General features: G+C 44.2%; 1 protein-coding gene across 1 annotated transcript in view; it reads right to left on the reverse strand.

The window, feature by feature from the left end:
• The window catches only part of csmd2 (CUB and Sushi multiple domains 2), a 338,433-nt gene that overhangs the window by 189,888 nt on the left and 121,772 nt on the right, over positions 1-26,773 (reverse strand). The gene's annotated exons all lie outside the window — the stretch shown is intronic.

The following is a 26,773-nucleotide window of genomic DNA, read 5'->3' on the forward strand; positions in this document are numbered from 1 at the left end:
CCTACCATATTTATGCAGATGACATCCAACTGTACATCTCCTTTAAACCATGAGATGTCTAAGCTGCAGCTGTTCCACTCCTGCTTAGACTCCATTAAAACCTGGATGGCTGGGAACTTTCTACAGCTGAATGAAGACAAGACTGAGATCCTCATCTGTGCCCCAGGCAAGCTGGTTCCCAAAGTCAGACTCTCTTGGTCAGCTCAGTGTCTTTCCCTTTCCTTACATTTTTAATTCAAATTTATTTATTTGTTTATTATTATTTTCCTTATTTTAATCATATTGTAATCATTTTTTAATCATTTTTTCTTGTTTAGTACTTTGTGATTTTCATCTTGAGAGGCGCTATATAAAAGATTGTTTCAGCTAAATAAATGTGAAATGCTTTCAATTAGTCCCATGACATTTGGATTTGCAGTTATTTAATTGGTATTCAGATAAATGGAAATATCTATTTGCTCTGCTGGGATCATGTAGCTGGGCTCCATGGGAATGCTTCAGGGACCAACAGGAAAGAGTCTCCAGCAGTAATCTGGCCGTCCACCTCTCAGGACATCAATCAGATGGGCTCAGAGCATGGTGGGAAGAAAACCTGATCCTCCTTGAGTTCACAGCATTGCAGTACTACACCGTCCACATGTCTACAGAATGTCCACAACAGGTCCACAGAATGTCCACCACAGGTTCACAGAAAGTCCACAACAGGTCCACAGCACATCCATAACAGGTCCACAGCATGTCAACAAAATGTCCACAGCACACAAGCTCAGTGGCCTAGTGGAATGAGTGTCTGCACTGGAACTGGGAGTTTGAAGTTCTCAGTCGGATTATATCAAAGACCTAAAATGGGACCCAATGCCTCCCTGCTTGACATTCAGCTTTATGGGGTTGGCTTGGGGGGTTAAACCACCAATTAGTTCCCGAGCGTGGCCATGTCTGCAGCTCACCATACCCCCAGGGGACGGGTCAAGCGGAGAACAAATTTCACGCACCAGTTTGATAACAACCTCACCTTCCTCTGCTTATCCGGTTCTGGGTCATGGGGGCAGCATCCCAAGTCGGGCCTCCCATGCAATCCTCTCCCCGGCCACGTCCACCAGCTCCTCAGCTGGGACACCCAGGCATTCCCTGGCCAACCTAGAGATGTATTTCCTCCAGGTAGTCCTGGGTTGAACCCGGGGGCCTCTTACCAGCAGGACATGCCCAAAACACCTCCCAAGGGAGGCGTCCATGAGTCATTCTGACCAGATGCCCAAACCACTCCTGGCTCCTTTCGATGATGAGGAGCAGTGGCTCCACTCCGAGTCCCTCCTGGATATCCGAGTTCCTTGCACTATTCCTAAGGCTGAATCCAGCCACAGTGCGAAGGAAACTTATTTCGGCTGCTTGCATCCGCAATCTCATTCTTTCGTTCATCACCCAAGCTCATGACCATAGGTGAGGATTGGGACGTTGATCGACAAGAGCAAGAGCTGACGATCCAATCTTGATGAAGCTAGGAGGACCACATCATCTGCAAAAAGCAGAGATGAGATTATCCTGCCACTAATCTCGACACCCTCCACACCCCGGCTGCACCTAAAAATCCTGTCCATAAACATTATGAACAGGAACCGTGACAAAGGGCAGCCCTGGCGGAGTCCAACCCTCACTGGAAACAGGTCCAACTTACTGCTGGCTATGCCAACCGAACTCACACTCCACTGGTACAGGGACTGAATGGCCCTTAACAATAGACCATCCACCCCATACTCCAGGAGTGCCCCCCACAGGGTCCCCCATGGGATATGGTCATAAGACTTTTCCAAATCCACAAAACACATGTGGATCGGTTGCGCAAACTCACATGACCCCTCCATCACCCTTGCAATGGTAAAAAGCTAGTCCACAGTTCCACGACCAGGACAAAAACTACGTTGCTCCTCCTTAATACGGGATTAAACTATTGACCGGACCCTCCTCTCCAGGACCCTGGAGTAGACCTTTCCCAGGAGGCTGAGGAGTGTGATGCCCCAATAATTGGAACACACCTTCTGGTCACCCTTCTTAAAAATGGGGACCCCCACCCCGGTCTGCCACTCCACAGGAACTGCTCCCAATGACCACACAATGTTGCAGAGACGTGTAAACCATGACAGTCTTACAACATCCAAAGCCTTGAGATACCCAGGATGAATCTCATCCACCCCCGGGGCTCTGCTGCTGTGTAATTGTTTGACTACCTCAGCAACTGCTGCCCCAGAGATCGGACGGTCAATTTCCAGGTCTCCCAGCTCTGGTTCTTCCTTGGAATGCGTGTCGGTGGAGTTTAGGAGTTCCTTCCACCATCTGACTATAGCCCCAGTTGACCCCAGCAGCTTTTCGTTCCCACTGTAAACAGTGTGAGCGAATTGCTGCGTCCCCCTCCTGAGCCACCGGACAAGTTGCCAGAACCGCTTTGGAGCCAATTGATAGTCTCTTTGAATAGCCTCTCTGAACTCCTCCCATGCCCAAGCTTTTGCCTCAGAAACTGCCACTGCTGCATCCTCCTTTGCTATCCGGTACCTGTCTGCTGCTTCTGGAGACCCACAGACCAGCCATGACCTGTAGGCCTCCTTCTTCAGCCTGACGGCTCCTCTAACCTCTGGTATCCACCAGCAGGTACGGGGGTTACTGCCACGATTGGCACCGGCAACCTTGCGTCAACAGGTAGCAACAGTCGCCTCAACAATCACAGAGCGGAACAAGGCCCAGTCGGACGCAATGTCACCGCTTACGGGATGCTGTCAAAGCTCTGCCTGAGGTGGGAATTTACGACCATTTTGACCGGTTCTTCGGCCAGACATTCCCGGCAAACTCTCATTTGGATCTGCCAGGTCTGTGCAGCATCCTCCACTGCCATCTGATCCAACTCACCACCAGGTGGCTCTGCTCCTCTCCCATGCACAAATTCGATCATCGACTTGTGACCTAGGCTGCTCTGGTACCAAGCATACCGATGGGCATCCTTATGTTCAAACATGGTGTTCATTATGGCCAAACTGTGACTTGCACAGTAGTCCAATAACAAAACACCCTTCTGGTTCAGAGTGGGCGGGCCATTCCTCCCAATCACACCCCTCCAGGTCATGCTGTCCCCCAAGCATGACAACCAGTACTTTAATTTCAACAGCATGTCCACAACACATCAACATTTCTAGAGCATGTGCATGACAGGTCCAAAACGTCTCTACAACATGTCCACAGTATGTCAACATGTTCAAAACAGGTCCAAAACATGTCAACGATATTTCCACAACTTGTCCATAACATCTGATTTTTTTCACCTCATTTAAATTAAGGTTTATGTTTAATTTTCCCTCCATTATTATAACTAATTTATTCCCTAATTAATTACTTCAAGTCCTCCAGAGTAAGAAATTAACAAAAGTTGCCCATCTTCTTTGGAGTGGAGATCTAAGCACTTTGATAAAAACCTCTTTAACTGCTGGCTAGGCTATCTGCTCGAGCCTGAACGTAGACATGTGGAATGCATAAACATAAGAAGCAAGATGCGCAGATAAATGCAGCCTTGCAATAATTTCATGGATTATTATGAGACGAATACATTTCTAACCTGAGAGTGGATTTCTGGGTGTGTTTTGTTCTCATTCTGTTTAAATTACGCTTTGATCTTCTTCCAGTCAGTCAGGGCAGGTGGACTTAAGCCTTAAAGTTATCTGAGCAGAGTGGAAGTGGGCCAAGTTCTCCGCTGTTATACAACAGGAAGTGAAGACATTCACTCTAGCTGATACAGCTTGATGTCCTGTTCCATTAGCTTTTATTGGTCTTCCAGTCTAAAACCATTTAAGGAAGATAACATGCACTCATATCCGTTTTTATTGCAAGATATTTTATTCAGCTTTGAAGCGATATTAACCTAGATCTGCTTTATTTTATCGCCCTGTTCTCTGTTGAGAGGAGGCAGCAGATAAATATTAATGCCATCAATCAACGAAAGTGAAGGACTGAAGATGAAAAACATAAAGGCAGAAGAGACGAGCTTGCATTTATACATCACACATAACCATGACGGATTTGTCATAAAAGCACCATCTAATTAAGAGGACTCAATTTACCTCCTCCTGAGTCAGCAGCGACCTTTCACCCCTCCTGTCACCTTATCTGTGAGACATCCATCATGCCTGCAGGTAACAATGCATTCATTCACAAGCTGTCCATGATCAACACAACATGGAGACAGTGGTGCTTTACGTGTTGTCACCAGGAATACCCAAACACCTAAAGTGTTTGGTACAAGAAGGTTCTGGTTGGGACCCGCTACAGATTTCTTTTCTGAGAGTAATTATCACAAAAGGTAAAACTCAAGGTGACTTTCAGCTGCAAAACTGAAATCTGTCATCATCTCCTTTATGTTATCATCTGTCTTTGTTACTCTGAAGGTAAAAACGGTTTTGCTCTGGGATAAAATACAGCCCGCTCCATCCAGGTGAAGGGCAGTTGTATTGATTTAGAGAAAATTAAAGCACAGAATCAGCGTTTTGTTTCCTCTCGGAGGTGCGAGACCTGAGCTGTAAACAGCTGAAACTGGCGTGATGCTAACAGTTCTTAATATTTCTACCAAAAGGTTTAAAACAGCAAACAAGCAAATGGATTCATCCTTTTAGTGTTGTGTCTGCTGTGCTGTGTTTTGGTGATTAGAAACAGAACGCTGTGGTTCTCTAGCCTCATCCACCCAAACCGTCATCTGTGTCTGTGTAAGATGGTACGATGCCCTTTCCTATCTTAGAGGTGATGTCATCAGCTGGGCGGTCACTAACCGGACTGCTAATGTCACAACCTACACAAAGGTCAAGAGGACAGCGTACGTTCACTACAAAGGGCACATTTCTGCTTCACAAGTTGGACCAAATAGATTAAAGTACCTCTAAACTTTTCCTCAGATCTCATTTTCTGGCATTTTGAGAGGAAAAGTAGCTGAAGAGTGTGATGTAAAATGTGTGTGTGTGTGTGTGTGTGTGTGTGTGTGTGTGTGTGTGTGTGTGTGTGTGTGTGTGTGTGTGTGTGTGTGTGTGTGTGTGTGTGTGTGTGTGTGTGTGTGTGTGTGTGTGTGTGTGTGTGTGTGTGTGTGTGTGTGTGTGTGTGTGTATGAGAGAGAGAGAGATAGAGTGAGTGAGTGAGTGAGTGAGTGAGTGAGTGTGTGTGTGTGTGTGAGAGAGAGAGCGAGAGAGAGAGACAGAGAGAGTGTGTGTGTGTGAGAGAGAGAGAGTGTGTGTGTGAGAGAGAGAGAGAGAGAGAGAGAGAGAAAGAGAGAGAAAGAGAGAGAGAGTGAGTGAGTGAGTGAGTGTGTGTGTGTGTGTGTGTGTGTGTGTGTGTGTGTGTGTGTGTGTGTGTGTGTGTGTGTGTGTGTGTGTGTGTGTGTGTGTGTGTGTGTGTGTGAGAGAGGTACCAAGAGGCTGGACTTCCTGTAACCAGTGAGCTCATTTCCTACCTCAGCAGAACATCAGAGAAACCTCTCAGCTTTCTGGAGACATTTGAGTTTCTCTGACGGCACACAGTCAGGGTTACATGAACACCAGCAGCAAAACGCAGCTCTTGTATCTGATAAAAACATTATGACCATTGTGCACAAACACTTGTTTACATATCATCATTGTTTAATTTTCCTGATCTGGTTTTATTGATCATTTACATCCACTAACCTCTCTGTCAGCTCTGAGCATACATAGCCACGCCCACCTGACAGCAGGTTGTTTCTGTGAGACTGGGTGAAAACTTTAGATATTTAAGTTTACATAAAAAACGGGTTTTTTAATTTCTTTTCAAACCATTCATAAAATGTAATTTTGCTGTAAAAACAGGATATGAGTTAGCAGAGAGATGCTCTTTAGATGGCCTTGGAGTTTCAGGTGAACAGCACCCAAGAATTACTGGAGATGGACAAAATCAGTCAAGCTGTGCTTTCATCATTATTTCCTGCAATTGAATAACCAGAAGGAATCTGAATAAAAATAGATAAAAGAAAAAAAAGAACCATAAATCACTATTTTAGCTGCAGATGATGATGAAACCAGATATTAAACAACACAGATTCTTAACTAAGCGTCGGTCTGAGTTTTAAATCTGCATCACGTTGCATGCTCAACAGCAACAGGTTAGCATGTATGTTAGTAAAAACCTGCAAAACCACGTGGGAACACTTTCATGTGCACGCTCAGGAAACAGCTTTTATTTGTTTGCGCTGGCATTTGGAGACTGCTTCCTGCTTCCTCCATCACTTCCAGTTCCCATAACGTCTCGTCTGTGGATGGCTTTTCAATAGACAGCACTCTTCTTTTTAAATAGTTTCACCTAAAATATACAGAATTAAAAATTATTTCAGCAAAAAAATCCCTTGGCAAGACTCAGCAATGGGACTGACAGCAGTAACTCCAGATAATTGGGACAAGAGTAGCCTAATGGCTGCACAGTTGCTGCACCACCATTAATTTCTCTTCCTTTAATACTGAGCTCCAAGCAGGAAGCTCTTAAGAGAAATCCCAGGTTGTGGAGGTGGATGTGCACGTGGAGCTGCTTTGACAAGAGCTAAGGTAATATTATGTGGCTGGTTCAGCAAATTAAAATAATGCAAAGCTGCTTCTTTTGAGTCGGAGGCTGAACAACAACCATGCAAGGCTCCTTGGTAAGTAGCCAACATTTTTTTCTCCTCATCACAAGACAGAAGTGCAGAAAAAGCTTTTACAATCCGAACAAGGAAATGTGGCTGACTGCTGATTGGTGTTTATGCTGCTCACGAACACACAGGCTCATTTAAAATCACCTAACATAACTTAACTAGAGCAAATGTTACAAACTGACACAGGAATGTGTTTTTCATGTACTTTCTTCCTACTTCTAAGTACTTCATCAGAAAAAAACTCATCCAACTTGCATGCAGCTGACAGCTCGGTGTCATCAGAGCATCGGAGCCTAAGTACGCCGTCACCTCACCAAGCTGACATGATTATAGCACTTTTGACAGAGACTTGTGTTAGCTGTCAATCAGCATCAGCCTCCCTGTGACAGACTGCTGCTGAGCCTGCAGAAACACGCTCACCAAAGGTAATGGATGTTGCCCCGAGACGTAGCCTTGGCGTACAGCCTTGTCTGGAAACAATTTAGCATTATTTTGACCCTTTCGTAGTTTTTATAGCTTTTGTTTCTACAAAAACTTTTTTTTACATTCTGAAAGTTTACTTCTAGGAGAAAAATGGACTCTCCCTCTAAAGTAATGTCCTTCAGAAGCTGCAGAGATAGATGAGGGTGTAAGTCTGCCAAAAAGCCAGTTTTGGTGTGGTGCCCGTAACTGAAACTCTGCTTCACTGATGAGCCTTTGTGACCTTCATTCTCTAAAGTGTCCCATTTGGGTTGGCTGGCTGGATTCATGTGGTCATTAAACAAAAACAAGTCTCATTTTGGTTTTGCCCTAAAGGTCTGATCTTTGACTACAGACAGGAACAGCCTACAGAAGCAGATCAGTTACGCTTGAAATTCATTCATGTTTACCGTATTTTCCAGACTATAAGCCGCTTCTTTTTTCCCACGCTTTGAACCATGCGGCTTATAATGAGGTGTGGCTTTACTGAAGATTTTCCTTCACCTGCCAGGGGGCGCTTTAGCAGAAAGTGAAACAGGTGGAAGTCAAAAGTGGCAATCGAAGAAAGTGCTCATTTTAATTTAGCACATGCAAGTAGCCGGCACGACGAACATTTTTTTTTCAAATCCATACCCCCTCATCATGGTAACTACACGTATGAGTTCATATGATGCCGCATTTAAGTTGAAGGCCATCGATCTGGCAGCAAAGGAGGGAAACAGTGCTGCCGCACGTAAGCTTGGCATGAATGAATGCATGGTTTGGCGCTGGAGACGGCAGCGGGAAGAACTCATTCAAGCCAGCTTCACCCGGGGATGATGACAGCAACACGGACAGCGACACTGACATCGCCACAGAAAAGGTATGTGACGAAGCTCCTCTGAGGCTGTTCAACTCCGACACTGAAGAAGAGGACTTTAATGGCTTTAGTGCGCTATGCAGACGACACCCAGCTCTATCTGTCATTTCCACCGGACAACCACACTGTCTCTGCACGAATATCAAACTGTCTCTCTGACAAATCAAAATGGATGAAATCCCACCATCTCCAACTCAACCTCTCTAAAACTGAACTATTTGTCATCCCAGCAAAATCATCCATACAGCAAAATATCTCAATCCAAAATGACTTCCTATCTCTGGCTCCTTCAAAGGCAGTTCGAAATCTGGGTGTTGTGATTGATGAACACCTGACCTTTAAAGATCATATTGCCTCTGTTGCTCGTTCTTGCCGCTTTGCGCTGTATAACATATAAAAGATCAGACCATACCTAACACAACATGGCACCCAGCTCCTGGCGCAATCTACTGTCATCTACCGCATCGATTACTGCTATGCCCTTCTAACTGGTCTTCCAGGCTGTACTGTGAGACCTCTTCAAATGGTCCAGAACGCAGCGGCGCGTCTGGTCTTCAATCAGCCAAAAAGTGCACACGTCACCCCTCTGTTCACTGAGCTCCACTGGCTACCGCTAGCTGCACACATCAAATTCAAATTGCTAACACTAGCTTACAAAGTCCGAGACGGTACGGCTCCCATCTACCTGAATCCTCTTGTAAAGGCTTACGTCTCGGCCCGGCTGCTCCAGTCATCACAGGATCATCGGCTAGCAGTGCCTACACCACGCTCAGGACAATCCAGACTCTTCTCATGCATCGTTCCACAGATGTGGAATGACCTTCCAAGCACTACCAGAACTGCGGCTTCCTTTTCGATTTTCAAAAATTTCCTGAAGACCCTGCTCTTCAGAGAGCATCTTCTAAACTAGCATCCCCCCCCCCACCCCACCCCACCGTCCACTCCCTTGTTCCCTCCTCTTGATGATGTCATGTTGTTGTTATTGTTGTTGTTAGCCTCAAGGGCAACATGCCGATTATCACTTGTAAGTCGCTTTGGACAAAAGCGTCTGCTAAAGACATAAACATAAGAGGAAGTTGAGAACGAATGACTTTTTCTGGCAGGCAAGTGTGTTTTATTTACTAACCAGGCATGTTTTATGTGCAGTTTTTATTTTCTAATCATCCAGGGCTTATTAATGCTGTGTCAGCGCTGTTGATTTCTTCTAAACATGCATGCAAATTACCGGTAATAACGTGTCAGTTCTGTTTTAATTTTATAACCATCCAGAAATATGAAAGCTATCAGTGCTGTTTTCTTTTCTAAACTTGCAGGCACGTTCACCCGTGTTTAAAATTTGTTTTGCTGAATTAAAACAACACAAAAACCTCCGTGTAGCGTCTTTCTGTCTAATTATCTTATGTTATGGCCATACATGCGCTGTGCAACGTACACCTGCATGTGGCTGCTGTGCCGTGGCTTGTATTTGAGTGTGGCGTGTGTGTGTGTGTAGAAAACCTTTTTTTTCTTTTTTGTTGGTGCAAAGTATATTGAGGTGCGCTCTATAGTCTGGAGATTACGGTATTTCATTTGAATAAGAGAATTGTGTGTTTTCACTAGTTTCTCATGGCCTGTATGAATAAAGCACCAACTAGAGTCCTGCAACCTTTACATCACAACAGCTGTTGTTTTGGTAAAGACCACCCCAGCACAACATGTTTTACTGTTCACAAACTGATTCCTAAGAAAATGTCCTCGAGGATTAATTTCTGAACATCGCGTACACACTTGTGCTGTTTAAGGAGCTTGCCGTTTTTCTAGAATGAAAAAGAAATATTTGATAAGGGGGACACCACCAAATGTGTTCATACAAACTTCACCTTGTGTCCATTTTATGTGCTTGTTGGTGTTAATTTAGAGAAGTTTCTGGTAATAAAAAAAACCCACTGGTTTGACTTTAATATCCGTTACTAATGTCATCCCATTACCTCTGCCATTAGATGTAGACAACTCAACGTGTCTCTAATCTGGAGCAAACCCTCCTGAGTGTGCATGTCCATTAATGTTGATACTTAGCCTCACATGTCTAGGCAACAGCAAGCAGCATGAACCTGAGCTTGTGCTAACAGTCATCATTCTGAAATTATCAGATCAATAAATATCAGAAGTGAATTTCAAACATCCCAAAGTCATGCTGTGAGATGCTAATAAGTTAGATTATAAAATCAAGTTCAAACAGCTTTTAGTTTGTTTATTACTGAATTTGAATAAATAATGCAATAGATTTTGTTGCCCAAGTGAAATAAACACCTAGTTTTCCTATGCCTCCTGAAGTTTACATCATGCTCCTGACAACTAAATGTACATATTCATACATAAACCAATAGAAACATGCATAAATGTACATACATGTACAGGAATGTGCACAAACGTACCAACATTTACATGAATGTACATAAACATACATAAATGTACATGAATCTACATAAATTGAGGTGACAGTGGCACAAGAGTTAAGTGCTTGCCCCAGAATCGGAAGGTGATAGGTTTCGAGCCCCACTCAGTTTGTCACTGTTGTTGTGCACTTGGGCAAGACACTTAACCCACCTTGGCTGCTGGTGGAGGTCGGAGGCACCAGTGGTGCCAGTGCTCAGCAGCCTCGCCTCTGTCAGTTTGCCCCAGGGTAGCTGTGGCCCCATCGTAGCTCATCCCCACCAGTGTGTGAATGGGTAAATGACTGAATGTGTTGTAAAGCGCCTTGGGGAGTTGCATGACTCTAGAAGGCGCTATATCAAATAAAGGACATTTATCATTTACCATAAACATACATAAATGTACACGCGTACATGGCTGTACATACATGTATATAAATGTACATGATTGTACATGACTGTACATACTAGGGCTGCTGCTATCGAATATTTTAGTAATCGAGTACTCTATCAAATCTTTTATTAATTAATCACGTACTCTAATAAATTACCCTTTTGTGTTTGTAAACCATTATATCAAATAGCATGTTATAAAACATGAAAGACCTCTTAAAATGAGCACGCAATTGCCAGTTATTCTTCAAGTTTTATTCAAAATTAGTTTTCAACACTTCAGCACTTCAACTTTACTTCACAGTAAACAAATGCCTGTGCAAAAAATAAGTATACAATCTGAGCCGATTTTCCCCTCGTGCGAGAATCTGCTAGCCTGGCAAGCCAGACAAAAACTAGGAGGAAAACTGTTGAAGTAGCGCTGCGAGCGGCTGCGGCCCAAACAGCACCACAACTGCTCACGGCACATGCGCAAACATTGCTCGCCAGCTGTTTCCCTATTAACACACGTTCGCTTTAATTTCAGCACTTTTTTTCTCACACAATAACAAGGATTGTCGAGAAAGCATGTTTGCCGTGGTTATGTCAAATTATACTGATCACGAAACATTTATTTACTTCCTTTCGTTTTTATCATAAATACCTGTGTCCTCCTGCAGCAATCCCGAGGGACAACAGACATCAACAACAACACAATAAAAAATCCAACGTGTTGTGTAAAAACTGCTATTTTTAGCACATTTTAAGTCTGACGTGTTGCTACCAAACGTACAGTGTGAGCTTTAACTAAGTGCTACAAATGAAAAAGTCACACAGTGTCTGCAGAATATATAGAAATACAGACTAAAATGCATTCTCTTGTAGAGGCTCCGAGTCCGCTTGCAGAAGTGACATTTACATGTGCTGCAGCATCGAGGATGTGGTGTTGTGGTAGGCTAAAACTATTTAACAGTATTTACACCGGAGTACGTTTCCGCCTTACGACGAAAAAAATGGTCCCACACTTTTGACATTTTCCGTCTTTTTCGCACTCCACCGGGGTCCACGTTGTCCGCCATGGCTTAAGAGAAAGTTAAGTTACATTCACTACTCGCATGTGCATTCAGTGCAGTGTGCATGTGCGTCACTTATTTCGGTCCGGGTGAAACATGACCCCCGGGCGATTGCAAAGCCATGAATTAATTAAACATGAATTAAACGAAGCCTCGAGGCAGAGAATTTGACTAGAGGCTTTTTTGTACTCGAATTATTCACGGTACTCGAATCGTTTCAGCCCTAGTACATACATGTACATAAATGTACATGGATCTCAGAGCTTCTCCAGATATCCTCCTGTGTATGGGAGTGTCTAGCTGCCAGAGCTAGGAAGTACTTATCCGTGTAAAAGCTGATCCTAAAACGTAAACATTCTAAACATCAGTGTTGGTGGTTAAAGGGCCGTTTGGTGTTTCTGTGTTCAGTAAGCAGACACGATGGATTTGATCCTGGGAGCTATCAGCCAGCAGCAGCTGAAGGTGTTCTGTCTGTCAAAAGGTTCACATAGCTGTTCAGTAGCTAGCATTAAAATGTCAAGCCCATACCTTGAGACTGATGAATTTTTAATTTGTTTGCAAAGCCTATCAAGCATTTTGTGACATTTTGCTTCGGGTGTAAATGAATTACAGGCATTCAGTAACAAACAGCTGCACAGTGTGTGTGTGTGTGTGTGTGTGTGTGTGTGTGTGTGTGTGTGTGTGTGTGTGTGTGTGTGTGTGTGTGTGTGTGTGTGTGTGTGTGTGTGTGTGTGTGTGTGTGTGTGTGTGTGTGTGTGTGTGTGTGTGTGTGTGGGTATATGCCACTGATCCTACACTTGTGGGTCACACGTTTATAATATATTTATTACTTTCAACTAACAGTGAAAGAGAAAGGAGCAGCGATGATGGGGCGTCAGCCAATCAGAGACCGGCTTTTCTCCAGCTCACGTCCAACATTTAGGGACACAATGACACTGAATGTATCAGCGCCTCTGCCTCCTTAACCCCGCGTAAGGACAACTAAACTACAGAAACGACGAGTCTCAATAAAAAGATGTCTTTCTGCTCCGGGAGGTCAGGTTAACCTAATGAGCAGGCCTCAGTTAAGCTGGATTAGCATCAATCATCTGTTAAAGTTAACGTGGCTCATCTAGAAACAAAAGTAAACCCTGACTTGACTCTAAATGCATGATCTGGGTGGATCTGGTGCCTTGTAGCAATAATTCCACCTGATCTTTGGGTTCTAGCCGCTGTAGCGTTTATGCATCCTTCCTTCTTTCACGTCTCTTTGCTCAACCTTGTTTCATGTCCTCTCTGAGGCTCAGCCGTCCCTGCCACACTGGTGCCAGCGTCTCTGCTGCTCTAATGTTCCCTCCCTCTCTTGGTGCACCTTTGATGTCAGAACCACAGCTCAAGCCAGGAGCTTATCTGCTGTGGGTTTTCTGGGCTCCAACCAGGCCAGGAGCTGGGATCAGGAACATGGCACGGGTCAAAAGGAGGAGGAGATTAACTGAGAGATGATACAATATTAGTGTGCTGCTTCAGACACGTTGTGTTAGAGTCTAACACCATCTGTCCATTGTTTTGGGTTGTCTTCCTATATTCTCTGTTTCACCAAGCTACCATCCCTTTGATGAGATCAACAAGACTGTTTTACTTAAACACACGTGTTATTTCATCACCGTGCTTTTGGTTGATCAGTGTTTCTACGTGACTGTTTGGTGATTTAAGCAAACTGAAGAACAGAAAAAAACCAGCCAAAACAAACAAAGCCTTTAAAGGGAGGTTAGTTTAGAGATGAGGTGGGTTTACCATCACGCGTGTGCTAACACCACCACCGCTGCTCTATTTCAGCCATCTTAAATGACCTACAACACCAGACACAACCATCAGCTGCACCAACAGCAGCTTCCCGGCTCGTTTTAGGCTCAGCCCTTATTTTATTCTCCACTGCAAGGATCATTTCTAATGGTGCATTTATAACTATTAGGCTGCTGACGTACTCACATCAACGCAACCTCCTATTACAACGCATCAGACAATCAAGCTCATTCACAAGAACGATCACCGTGACCCTGCAGCAGGAAGGTTCTCCAGACTAAAGAAAGTAAGTAAGTAAAAGTTTATTTATATAGCGCCTTTCACAGATATAAATCACAAAGCGCTGTACAACTTGAGTAAGATCAGGGCAAATACCTCCAACCAATAAAAACATCAGAAAAACAATAGCAGTGATAACATAGAAAATAAAATCATGAGTAAAAACAAAGTGAAGGTGTGAACCCGAAGAAAGCCATCTTTTAGAACATTTAGGGAGGGAACGCCTGGATGAAAAGGTGAGTTTTTAGATGATTTTTAAAGACCTCTACAGTGTTAGAGAGATGGAGATTTGAAGGTAAACTGTTCCAAAGTCTGGCTGCAATAGTCTGAAAGGCCCTGTCCCCTTTGGTTTTCAGTCTGGTTCGAGGAACAGCCAGGAGGTTTTCAGATGTGGCTCTAAGGTTCCGAGAGGTGGTGTGTGGGGATAAAAGCTCAGATAGGTAGCTTGGAGCCTGGTTGTTAAGAGCTCTATAGGTCAGGACTAAAACTTTAAACTGTATTCTATATTCTACCGGGAGCCAGTGGAGGGACTGTAAAACTGGAGTGATGTGAGCTCGTCTGCTGGATTTGGTTAGGAGTCTGGCTGCTGCATTTTGGATGGCTTGAAGGCGTGAGAGGGAGGTTTTGCTGAGACCAGTAAAAAGAGCGTTACAATAGTCTAAGCGTGATGACACAAAGGCATGGATGATTTTTTTCCAGATCTGCAGTAGAAACCAGTTTACGGACTTTTGAAATGTTTCTCAGTTGAAAGAAACAAGAGCGGGAGATGGTTTTAAAGCCCATCTGTTCACTGTTCACACCAAAGGTCCTGAAACTGACCCTCTGTCGGACCTTCAGCCTCGTCCTGATCTATGTCATCTATGCTAACAGAGCACCAGTTAGCCAGGGTGATGGTTTTCCCAGCTCACTGCCTCTGTTATCACGCAGATGGAGCTGCTAATAACACCAATCTGCAACTGATACAGGTTGGCTGCACAAGCTAACTCTATCTGAGCCCAGACCGGACTAATCCCTATTTACTTTATTCTTTCACCAACTGCCCTGCCACAGCCTAGCCAACAACCAGGGAGGAAAGTGGTGGTTAGCGGCTTGTCAGCAGAGTCCTGCTCAGGTCATGTGATCGTAGCACGTTCAAACGAAGGCCGCTGAACGTATCTCAGGTTTGTTGAAGACGTTCTGCTCCAAGCTTTTAAATGGTTGTCAGTGTTATCAGAGAGCTGCAGAGAAGACATGCAGACTGTTCTGCAGAGTGCTTTAGAAGGTCCGATCTCACTAAGACATGACTGGTCATGATGAAGATATGAAGGATTGTTGTCAAAGCCATTGGACCAGTGTAAACACGTGAGCTACGTCTGAAGGTGTAAATGGCCTGTATTTGATATAGCTCCTTCTAGACTCCTGGAACTCCCCAAGGTGCTTTACAATGCAGTCATTCACCCATTCACACCCCGGTGGGATGAGTTATAATCGAGCCTCAGCTGCCCTGGGGCGCACTGACAGAGACGAGGCTGTTGAGCACTGGCACCACTCCCTCTGACCACCACCAGCAGGCAAGGGGGGGTTAAGTGTTTTGCCCAAGGACACAATGACAGTGACAAACTGAGCGGGCCTCAAACCTGCAACCTTCTGATCACGGGGCGAGCCCTTACTGTAACTCCTGTGCCACCGTTGCCCCGTGTAAATGATGTAACCATGGCACGTTTAGTCACAAAGTGTCTGAACTATCGCTCTTGTTTTCCGTCTGGGTCACCAGTCCCTCCCGGTGCTGACTCTGGTGGACAATCAGTTGTTAAGGCTTTGGGATGGGTCTCTGAGGACAGCAAGGCCCTGTGACCCACAAGCAGACAGTAAACCCCCGAGACTGTTTCAGGACCTTCTGGGAGCTCCCTCGTGAACGCTGTGACCAATAGATGCAGCTGGTAGCAACCCACTCTTCAGGTCCACATGAGATGTTTCTGTCTCACAATCTGGTTTAAAACTCAGTAAACCGTATCATCGGCAAAGAGAGACCAAAACATGAGTCCGCCTTCTTGTGTTTAAAGTGAGTTTTCTCCTATTTGAAGTCATCTTTAACATGTCTATCAAACAATCCATCCTCTGTCCAAAATACACAAGTAGTGCCCCCACTCATTCCATGACATGAGTGCAGAGTTGAGTCTGGACCTGAAGACGGCTCAGCACGGTGGTTTAAAAACCTGGAACTCTGATTTTAGAAAGCTCCTCAGATGAGAAGCAACAGATCTGTAGAAAAATAATGTTAAATTCAGCTGAATTTATTTGGAACTACAAGGACATAAAGGCTTGCATACAGAAATATTACTAAGCCTAGCCCTAGCCTGGTATACCATCCTATAGATGTGAGGATAATGTCTGGCCACGACCCACAGACAGAGCTCAGTCATGGGGTGGGATCTACAGTTGTTCATGCAACAATAGTCACCTCTACGCATGTCAGTCTACAGGACAGTCCACCATACTCTGCTGAAGAAGACACAAACACATCTTTTGTTTCTAAATAAGGATGTAAGTACCTCTGTCTGCTCTTGACTCAAAGATAAGTCTAACTAGTCCAAAGACCAAGAAGACTATTAAAGTTAAAGTCCCATTAGTTGTCACACACACTGACGTGTGTGCGAAATTTGTTCTCCGCATTTGACCCATCCCCTGGGGGAGCGGTGAGCTGCAGACACAGCTGCGCTCGGGAACCATTTGGTGGTTTAACCCCCCAATCCAACCCCTTTAATGCTGATTGGGTCCCATTTTTTCAAAGTCTTTGGTATGACCCGACCAGGAATCAAACCCCTGATCTCCCAGTCTCAGGGCGGACACTCTACCACTAGGCCACTGAGCTGGTAGCACCTCTCAAGATAAAAATCACAAGGTGCTTCACAAGAACACAAATTAAAGAATAAATTTAAAAGATTTGAAAAATGATTAAAACAAAAAAAAACTGTGATTAAAAAAATGACTGAAAAGCTAAAGAGATAATGAAAAAGAAAGAGGTAATCAGTGGATCCTGGGAAAGGCAGAATTGGCAGAAAGAGGTGAACAAGGAGAGGGCGATGATGAAGGTCACGCAAAAGCCTGCTTGAACAGGTGAGTTTTCGGTTGCTAGTTAAAGGAGAGCTGGCGGGGTGCGTCCCCCCCCCCCCCCCCCCCGCACGGTAGCAAATCCACATTCGTTGTTTATATCAGCACTGGTGATCAGTCAGTGTCATGAAGACGAGCAGCGTGGGAACAGGAACCAAATCTGGAGCAACCTGAAGGCATCTCAGTAAGTCCACCACAGGACACGTTTCTGTCCCAGCGGTCTATTCCAGAATTAGTAGATCTCTGTTTACACCTTTGATTAAAAACAATTAAAGGAAGACAGCCTGGTTAACCAGACCTGTCTAAGTTTGAACTCTGGTTCTGTCTGCAGGGAGAGTGGAATAAAGAAGAGTGCAGTGCTGTGAGATCGATGTGATGCTGACACTCAGAAAGCCTCAGCCAAACTAAAGCCCTCTTCAGAGGGGTAGAGCAAACATCATAGAAGCACGGTGCCACTCTGGCTTTAAATCAACCACCCTAAAAGGGAGAAGCAGCGTCTGCAACAGCTTAAAGGAAGAGTTTGGCTGGCTAAACCTGCAGCATCATTATGCTAGCTGATATGGTAGCGCTACACCCTGACACTGACCATAGTACCAGCAAGACTCACATTATACCTGCAAACAACCACGTGGTCTACTGGCAGGACTTTAGCTGGGCTAACCGGAGTTCCTCAGTGACAACGCACCTGATGTCTTGATAGGCAGGCGCCTTGCTTATGAGGACACTGTTCTTCCTTGGTCAAAGAAAATGGTTAAATGGAACAGACTAGCATCATGTGACCCACGTCACGTGACACGGGAGATAATGTTGTAAATTATACGTATACGTTTGAATATAAATATATAACGAGGCTTTTACTTTTATTTTTTTATTTATTCCTCGTGTCCTGTCTGGCTAGAACCCCCATGCCTCCTGCTCCATCCTCTCAGTCACTCCAAGAAGAAGGACTACTGTGAGGCGAGATGCTTTCACACACCCCAGCACCTTTTTCCTGCACTGGGATGTACTCAGTGTTCCTTGACTGGCAGCTACAAGGTGAAATGTGACACAAAAAGTAAGAGAAAGATGGCTTCCTCCCTCCATACTAAGAAATGTGCACACTCTCAAACCCAGTGACAGCTCTGGTGAAAGTCACGGTCAGGATGACTGTTGTTTTAGTCATGAAATGCCCTCACTGACTTCAGTGCTACCATTTTCGTCACACTTGTATCCAAGATGCAGGGTTGTTGGTGTCTGGGAACGCCATTTAAATAAAGGTTTAAAAGACAAAAACCCTAAACATTTTCCTGACCAAAACTAACGTACTTTCTAAAGTATGCACTTCTGCATTTACTCTGTGTTTCAGATGGCTGCTCATTTCCATAAGTGTTGGCATGCTGCGAGCAGAGACTCTCTGGTAATCCGTCACAGTAACGTTTTCACTTTGTGAAATTACACTACTGTCAAGAGGCAGCAAAGACCAAAAACGTTCACTCAAATTAGAAAACAACTTCCTGGATGCTCAGTTGAGAGTTAAAAACAAGTTTGGACTTTTTTTTTTTTAAGCATTAAAATGCCCATAAGGTTCAAGCCACAGGCATCCAATCTGTCCATCTACAGAGGTGGACAGAAGTGTTGGTCAGTGAAAGAAAACCCCACAATGGTCACAGAGATGACTTGCATCTGACAAAAGTAACATTGAACAAAAATTCTATGAAATGTGACCAATGAATGTCAGACATTGCTTTTCATCCATGCTTCAACATAATTATGTAAAAAATAAACTCTTGGAACAGGCCTGGAAAACACGATGGCCCTGGATTACTGTTTTTTTTGGCACAACTGATTGAGACAATCACTGTTATCAAACAGTTCCTGAAACTGTCCATGAGAATTCTGCACCTGTCAGCGGGTATTTTGGCCCACTCCTCATGAGTAAACTGCTCCAGTTGTCTCAGGTTTGAAGAAAGCCTTTACCAGGCGGCATGTTTCAGCTCCTTCCAAAGATGCTCAATAGGACTGAGGTCAGGGCTCATAGAAGACCACTTTAGAAGACCAGCTGTGTGTTTTGGGTTGTTGTCCTGTTGCAAGACCCATGACCTGTGACTGAGAACAAGCTTTCTAGGACTACCCAGCACATATCTCTCTAGAATCCCTTCAGTCTTGATATTTTATTGTACCCACACTGATTCAAGACACCCTGTGCCAGATGCGGCAAAGCAGCCCCAGAACATAACAGAGCCTCCTCCGTGTTTCACAGTAGGTGCAGCGTTCTTTTCTTTTCTTACGTCAGTGTATATAGAGCTGATGTGCCTTAAGAAAAAACTCTGTTTTTGTCTCATGTGCCCATAGGATTTATCTTTGGCTTGTCCACATGTAGTTCGACACATTCCGGTCTGACTTCTTTATGAAGTTTTCAACAATGGTGTCCTTCTTGCTCATCTCCCATGTGGTCCACTTTGGCTCAAACAGCGATGGATGGTGTGATCTGACACTGATGTTCCTTGAGCTTGAAGTTCACCTTGGACTTCTTTAGAAGTTTGTTTTGTTACTATTCAGATTATCCATCTCTTTGATTTGTCCTAAATTTTCCTCCTGCGGCCACGTCCATGGATGTTATATTTCTGAATGATATGTGCAACTGTAGTCACAGGATTCTATCTATTCTGTCTAGAATTTTCTTTCTAATCTTCTGAAACAACTCTCTTCTTCCCTTCCTCTGGTCCATGCTGAGTGTGGTACACATCATGTCACCATTGACTACCTGGAGCCATATATATATATATATATATATATATATATATATATATATATATATATATATATATATATATATATATATATATATATACAAGGACTTTTGATGAACATATAAAGTTTTAGAATGTGGCATCCTCAGAAGGTAGGATATGGATCCTCTCATCGGTCTCCTGTCAGCATTCATGTGTAAAGAGTCGACAATTGATGTTTGTTCCCATTGAACAGCTGCTTTTGTTTCAACACCACACGGTGACTGAATGAAGACGAGCTATTGGTCATGAACAGGAGAGAAAATGAACGTCTGACTGTTGGTAAGATGTGGATGTTTCTGCTGTTTGTTGTTTCTTTTCTTCCAGTAGTTGGTAAAGATGAATGTTGTCTTTCAGCATCGACCCAGAGGTCATGAGTTTCAGCTCACCTTAAAACACTTTGAGTCAAGGCTCTGTGACATCATAGCATCCCTCACTAACGGGTAAAAGTATTCCACAGTTTTAAAACGTATCCCTGAGATAGATAGACCAGAGAGATAGGAAGGAATAAATAGCAGTTTCTTGCCAAGCGCGTGTGTTCAGGCTAGAACAGCACTACTCAGTCAGATGTAACGGAACGACTGCACACTTGTCCTCACCGTCCTGCTTTTACAGTCTAATTGTCCCACAAACTGTCCTCTAAGACAGACCAGTGAGTGCACCGGGCTCGCAGCCAGCTGGTCTAACTGTAGCTTTAATTCTAAGCTTCTCTCTCTCTCTCTCTCTCTCTCTCTCTCTCTCTCTCTCTCTCTCTCTCTCTCTCTCTCTCTCTCTCTCTCTCTCTCTCTCTCTCTCTCTCTCTCTCTCTCTCTCTCTCTCTCTCTCTCTCTCTCTCTCTCTCTCTCTCTGAGCTAATTAGTTTGGTTGATTAATTGACTGATGTGCAGTTCCTGTCCAATGACCAGTGGTGATTTTCCACCCACACAAGGTGCTTGTACAGGTAAGGCCAGTGGAAATGCAGACAGAACATAGGACGGAGCCAGCTGATGGTGCATGAGAAGGAAGCAGCAGAACTGGTAAACAAGAGAAACAAATCATTTACATGTAGCCACACCGTGCTACACCAAGTCAATGCCATTATTGCTAATATTTGCTTTTGATGAACCCCAAACAAGTCTGAAAAAGCAATTCTCACTCTGTGGAAAAAAAGCCAAAGGGTCAGGGATCAGAGTAGCTGCCTAACAGATATCTGGAACAGTTTGTAGAGAAAACCAAAACCTTTAGCTACATCTAAATCTCTATTACTCGTACCTGCTGTTGAAAGTACACCTCTATGACAATAGTTCACCATCTCATGAGTGACAGTCTGCAGCCGTCGTCATGGTAGCAGCAGGATGCAGTGGTGGACGTGAGGCTGAATTAAACAGGACCAGTCTGAACAAGCTGTGGAGCTGGTCGTTAAACTAGAGGCTTCATCACAGCATGGATTAACGTAGATGTCATCTAACAAAGTTTTCACACTTTGAAAATCCTTCAAATGAAGAGAAACCCTATATTCTCACAAACACACACACACACACACACACACACACACACACACGGCAGCAGGTGTGGGTTGATGTTCTTGGCAGGTGGAGGAAAGTTTCTCATGGATGTTTTATTGGGCAGTCCTGACCCATCCTCAGACATGCTGAAGGGCCTTAAATCCACCAGGAAAAGGATCTAAAGCCAAACAGACATAGAACACCTTTGAAAATAGCCTCTCACAATGTCACAATAATGGGATTAATAGATGTTCCCACTTCTTTGCAAAGTTTTAGTTCATCTCTGTCTGTCGGAGCTTTTGGATGTTTCCAGAACCCTGGAGGAACCCCTGTTGTATGAAAGCCACGGCACATGCTGATGGAGATGGTCGGACTCAGAAGGACACGTTTAGACGGTTGGAGAAGAGGAACTGCCAGAGCGATGTGACCAGACTAGTAATGTCAGGAGGAATTATGGGCAAAGCACCAAAGCAAAGCCCATTCTCCACTCCAGCAGACACTTATGAACGACGAGTCACGCACAAGAACCTGATAAATAAACGTATTCAGCATCCACGATGCACCATACGCCTTTTCAACCATCGTATTGTAGATTCCCTTAAAACACACTGATCATGTACGCCTGCAGAACACGAATGCCTCCCTGCATTCAACAATCAACGGCATTTACATTTCAAGCTAGAGAAAAAAAAGAAATGCTGCTGATCAAAGGGATGGGGAGGGTGAGGTTACGGGAAGGCAATGGTCAGCAGACATGATGCACAATCACTCACTCCCATTGGCTGAGACTATCTTCTATTAGCAAAGGTAACCAGCAGCTTGACATGGCAGCACTGCTGAGGAGGATGAGGGATGAAGGCCACATGCCTGCAATGATTAACAGTTGTCATGCTCCTCACGCATCTGCATAAAGGTCTGAATAAATGACTTGGATGTGAGGGGCTTCTCTCCCATTAGAACTGATGCAGGAGAACAAGTTAGAACATTTGTCTCCATACTCACATCACTTACACTGCAGCAGCTCCCACTGCAAACCAAAGTACACCGCTGCTGGGTGGAAGAAAAAAGGCTCGGCTCAGTCTCAGGTGAGTCAACCTAACAGCCAATCAATACCCATCTAGTGTTTGTACTCTCCTACTACACGCCTTTATCTCCTCCCGTCTCTATCATACACACAAGAACACACGCGGGACACGCTGACACAGCTGGCACTGCAGGGATGAGCCATACGCTCACTAAGGGTCAGCGACTCACGCCGCTACAGCGTGGTGCTGGAGAGGTAAAACGGGTCAGAGCAGCTAAACTTACTCTGAGGTCTAAGGGCAGAATGAGGTGTGTGTGTGTGTGTGTGTGTGTGTGTGTGTGTGTGTGTGTGTGTGTGTGTGTGTGTGTGTGTGTGTGTGTGTGTGTGTGTGTGTGTGTGTGTGTGTGTGTGTGTACAGTGTGAAAAGTGCTTGGGGAGTTGCTGCTCGACGTCTCAGGAGACCACTGCTGGAGAATGAATGTATTATCCAGCCTTGGAAAAGAAGTCAAACAGCTGAGTTCCACTAAACAGGAAGTGGGCGAAGGAGGATCTGGAAATTGATGATGATCAGCGTTATTTACACGGCCTCAAACTGGATTGTGATGGGCAAGAAAATCAATGTGTAATGGTAGAGAGAGAGAAAGGGCGAGCAACACAGGGACGCTCATTCAGAGAAACATGGAATACAGACTAAACTCTCTAGCCAATAACACACACACACACACACACACACACACACACATGCGCGCGCACACACACACACACACATACACATGCACAAACACACACACACGCGCACACACACACACACACACACACACACAGACACACACACACACACACACACACACACACACACACACACACCATCCTTTTTTGCTTGAGCATCGCTTCTGCTTCACAAACAACTAGTAACTGTACTAATGCCATTGTTTTGGCATTAGTTGGCAGTGTTGTTATGGATGACGTCTGCTGATGTCATTTCCTGTTGCGTTTCAACCAATCAGCTTTCGTTAACCAAAGGTTCCGTTTGGCGACTCTACCGGGCCTTTCTGGGTACCTAAAGCTTTTCAGGGGCTTTGTTGGTTCCTGAAAATGACTGAGTGATCTGCCGGCCCGGTGGAGTGGACACACACTCACACCGGTAGCTTCCTGTAAATGTATCCTGATGTTCTGGTAGAGAAAACATGCCTCATGACCTGATTCCAGGTGAGTTGGGTGGTATTGATAAGCTCGAGCATCGTTTAAACTCTGATTCCTGGTCCCACATCTTCTCTCTGAGGTAGAAATGATTCTGCCTGCAGTGGGGGTCGTGTTACTTCCACCACCAGCTGTTTACATTTGCACTAATCCATAAACCCGGTTTTAACCCAACCCGGTCATCTGAATCAGAACTGTCATCGTAAATGCAACGACGTCACAACAGTAAAAGCAGCAAAGCCACAAGGAGGAGTCACTGTTAAAGGAAAAGCAGTTGCATCATTTAAACAGAAAACAATGATCCTTCCATCAACAAAAGGGCAATAAAAAGGCTTTGATGTCATAAAGCAAATTTCCATTTAAAGCAGATGAAAGCAGCAGCTTTTCAGGCGGAACTGTTGTCTCCCTGTGGAAACCCAGGTGATTAAATCAAAGGCCAACCCCGTTTCAAGAGCGCAGCAATCGAGACTTGACTGAAGCCTTCGATGATAGGATGCCGGCTTTGGGTCAGCACCATCACCTCTCTAATTGGCCAGCAGCTGGGAACTTGTAATATTTTCTCCGTTCTTTCCCGTTTAACGTCCACCTTGTCTTCCATGGGTCCTGCCCTCCTCCTGACGAGGCCTCACTAGCGTGTTTTCATCCTGACCATTCGACCTCATCATTTCCACTTTCTGACCCTGCACATCACTACTGATTCTCCGTTTTTCTTTTTGGACTAAAACCGGACGATAGCTTAGCCTTTACACGCGAGAGCTTTGACGTTGGAGTTCTAATAACTGTTAAAAGGCTGGGATCCTGTGCTGTGGAAGCTGTACACTGCTCCATCTTTGTGCACTATCCCAGAAAAGCCTGCTTTTAAAGTGACAGTGTGTAGTTTTTATCATTAATCTCTGGAAATGTCCATTGGAATGTTGTAAATTAATTAAAATATGTGCAGTTGTTGAAAAATATTGGTGGTTTCAACACATATAAACCTAAAAATCTGTTCTAAAACACATGGAGGGCGTCTAAGGACTGTTTCTCAATGTCAAGGCGCCTGGCCTTGCGAGGCGATGTCTTACGAGGACACTCCTTCCTTGGTCAGAGAAAACGGTTAAATGGAACAGACTTGCATCACATGACCGCGGCTTCCACGGTGGTCCCGTAACGTCACGTGACACGGGAGATAACGTTATATTTACATGTATTAAATTCAATATAAATATATAACAAGCTTTTTACTTTTTCATTTGTGTATATATTTGTTGAAATAAATTTATGAGTAATTTATTACCCGCCAGCCACCGAAGCTGCAACTAAGCAACTAACCAACCATAGCTAACTGCTTTGGATCTAAAAATACATTTTTAATTAGCTGATTTACTTTTAAACTCGAAATTTCCCCTGAAGTAGCTGCCGGCTTCTGATCCACCATCCTTTTGAAAATACTGCGGCGTATTCTGGGTAATTTTTGACCAAGGCTAGGCTACAAGACACCTCCCGTGTATCCTTGCTCAGCTAGCTAAATGGCTAACAAACAGAGAACACACGCCTCGGTAGAACATGAATATTGAAACATGTCTTGGCGGTTCCTGATGACGTATCTCCTAGGCAACCGGGGCGGGGCCAAGACATCAAGGCAAGGTTCCCTGGCATTGAGAAACATCCAAGACCGGATGCCCTGTTTCCTTCAATGGAAGCCCTGTGAGGACATAATTCATTTACTGATTTGTAAAAAACAATTAGAAAACTTTCGGCATTAATAAACGTTGTTTTACACATTTACGTCTTCACTCGTTGCCAGAGATGAAAGGGAATCAGATGTTCTTGTTATTTTGCTGGAGGTGGCAATCCCAAGGATTTTTGACCCTGATGGGCATCTGTTGGTTAGGCCTTACTTGAACACAAAAATAATGCTTGCCTGCAATGATTTAAGTATGTACTGCCCCCTATTGGTAGGGAAAATACACACTGTCACTTGAAGTCAAACACGCAGACAGTTTATTCTACCTTTGGTAACAGACAGCATCATGGCAGCAGCTTTCCTTCACAGTGTCTTAAGAAACATCACTAAGCACTGTGAGCTGAATCCAGAAAAAACTCTGACCCTAACCCGATAACAAAATCAGTTTTAACTCCTCACCACAGTTATGGATCCCTCCATCATTAGTGTTTGTCCTGACATTTAGCTTCTGGAACTAAACACTGGCTCTCACTTTGTTTCTTCCTTTTAAAAAGCGTCTCTCTACAAACAGGAGGAGTTTATTCAAACATCTGCATGTTGCCAGTGCACCTCTGACTAGCTCTGACAGCTGTGCCGTAGATGTTTCATGATGGTCTGACCTGGTTAGAGATCTTCTTCTGAAGTGAGTAGGTGGGTTCTGAGCTCCCATGGATCATCTACGGCAGGGGTGTCAAACTCAGTATTGCTCAGGGGCCACATAGAGGAAAATCTAGTCCCAAGTGGGCCAGGCCCGTAAAATTAAAGTATGTATAAATTAAAAACTGCTTCAGATTGTTTTCTTTGTTTTAATACGGTCAACATAAAACAAAGCTGGAGCCTGAGGACAGTGTATCCAAAATAGTTTAAGCACAACTTCACTGTTAATAATAAAACACCTGAAGTGTATTTGAAAACGTGAAATACAAAACAAAAAGCCCAGACTATTAATCAGTAATTGAAATATTAGTTTCATGCATGTCCTTGACTCCTGATACCTGACATCTCTTAGCTTTCACCAGCAGTTGAACTGAAAAATGAAAGCTTATTTTCAGACTTTACATTGTTAAGTCTGAAAATAAGGTTTACACAATCATCTCGCGGGCCAGATTTAAACTGTGTGTGGGCCTGATCCGGCCCGCGGGCCACACATTTGACACCCCTGATCTATGGAGCTATGGAGTTTTGTCTAATAATATTTATTATTACTATTGTAACATATTGCTTTTTACTGTTTATTCTGCTTTAAATATCTTTGATTGGATGGATTTTTTATTCCACAGACTTTTGCTTTGCTGACCACGGGGTTTACGGCTCTCTTTTTTATCATAAATCCTCATTAGCATTGATAAAAGCATCAGAAGCTGTTCATATCTCCACCAACATGAAGGTCAGTATATGAGCTGTGACACACGACCAACAGACGGGTGTTTGACAACAGTCCAGGACTCCCACAGCATTAGATAGTTAGCACACTGACACAAACACAGATGAGTAAAGGCCCTTTCTAAACTGCAGCAGCTCTTTTTGTGGCTTTTCTTGCATCAGGTGAACACTTGCAGCTCCCCCACAGCCGTCAGAAGGTCAGGCTGCCTCACAGCAGCGTGTTTCTGTA

Source organism: Nothobranchius furzeri, chromosome 11 (genome assembly GCF_043380555.1).
Source record: "Nothobranchius furzeri strain GRZ-AD chromosome 11, NfurGRZ-RIMD1, whole genome shotgun sequence".
NCBI lineage: Eukaryota > Metazoa > Chordata > Actinopteri > Cyprinodontiformes > Nothobranchiidae > Nothobranchius > Nothobranchius furzeri.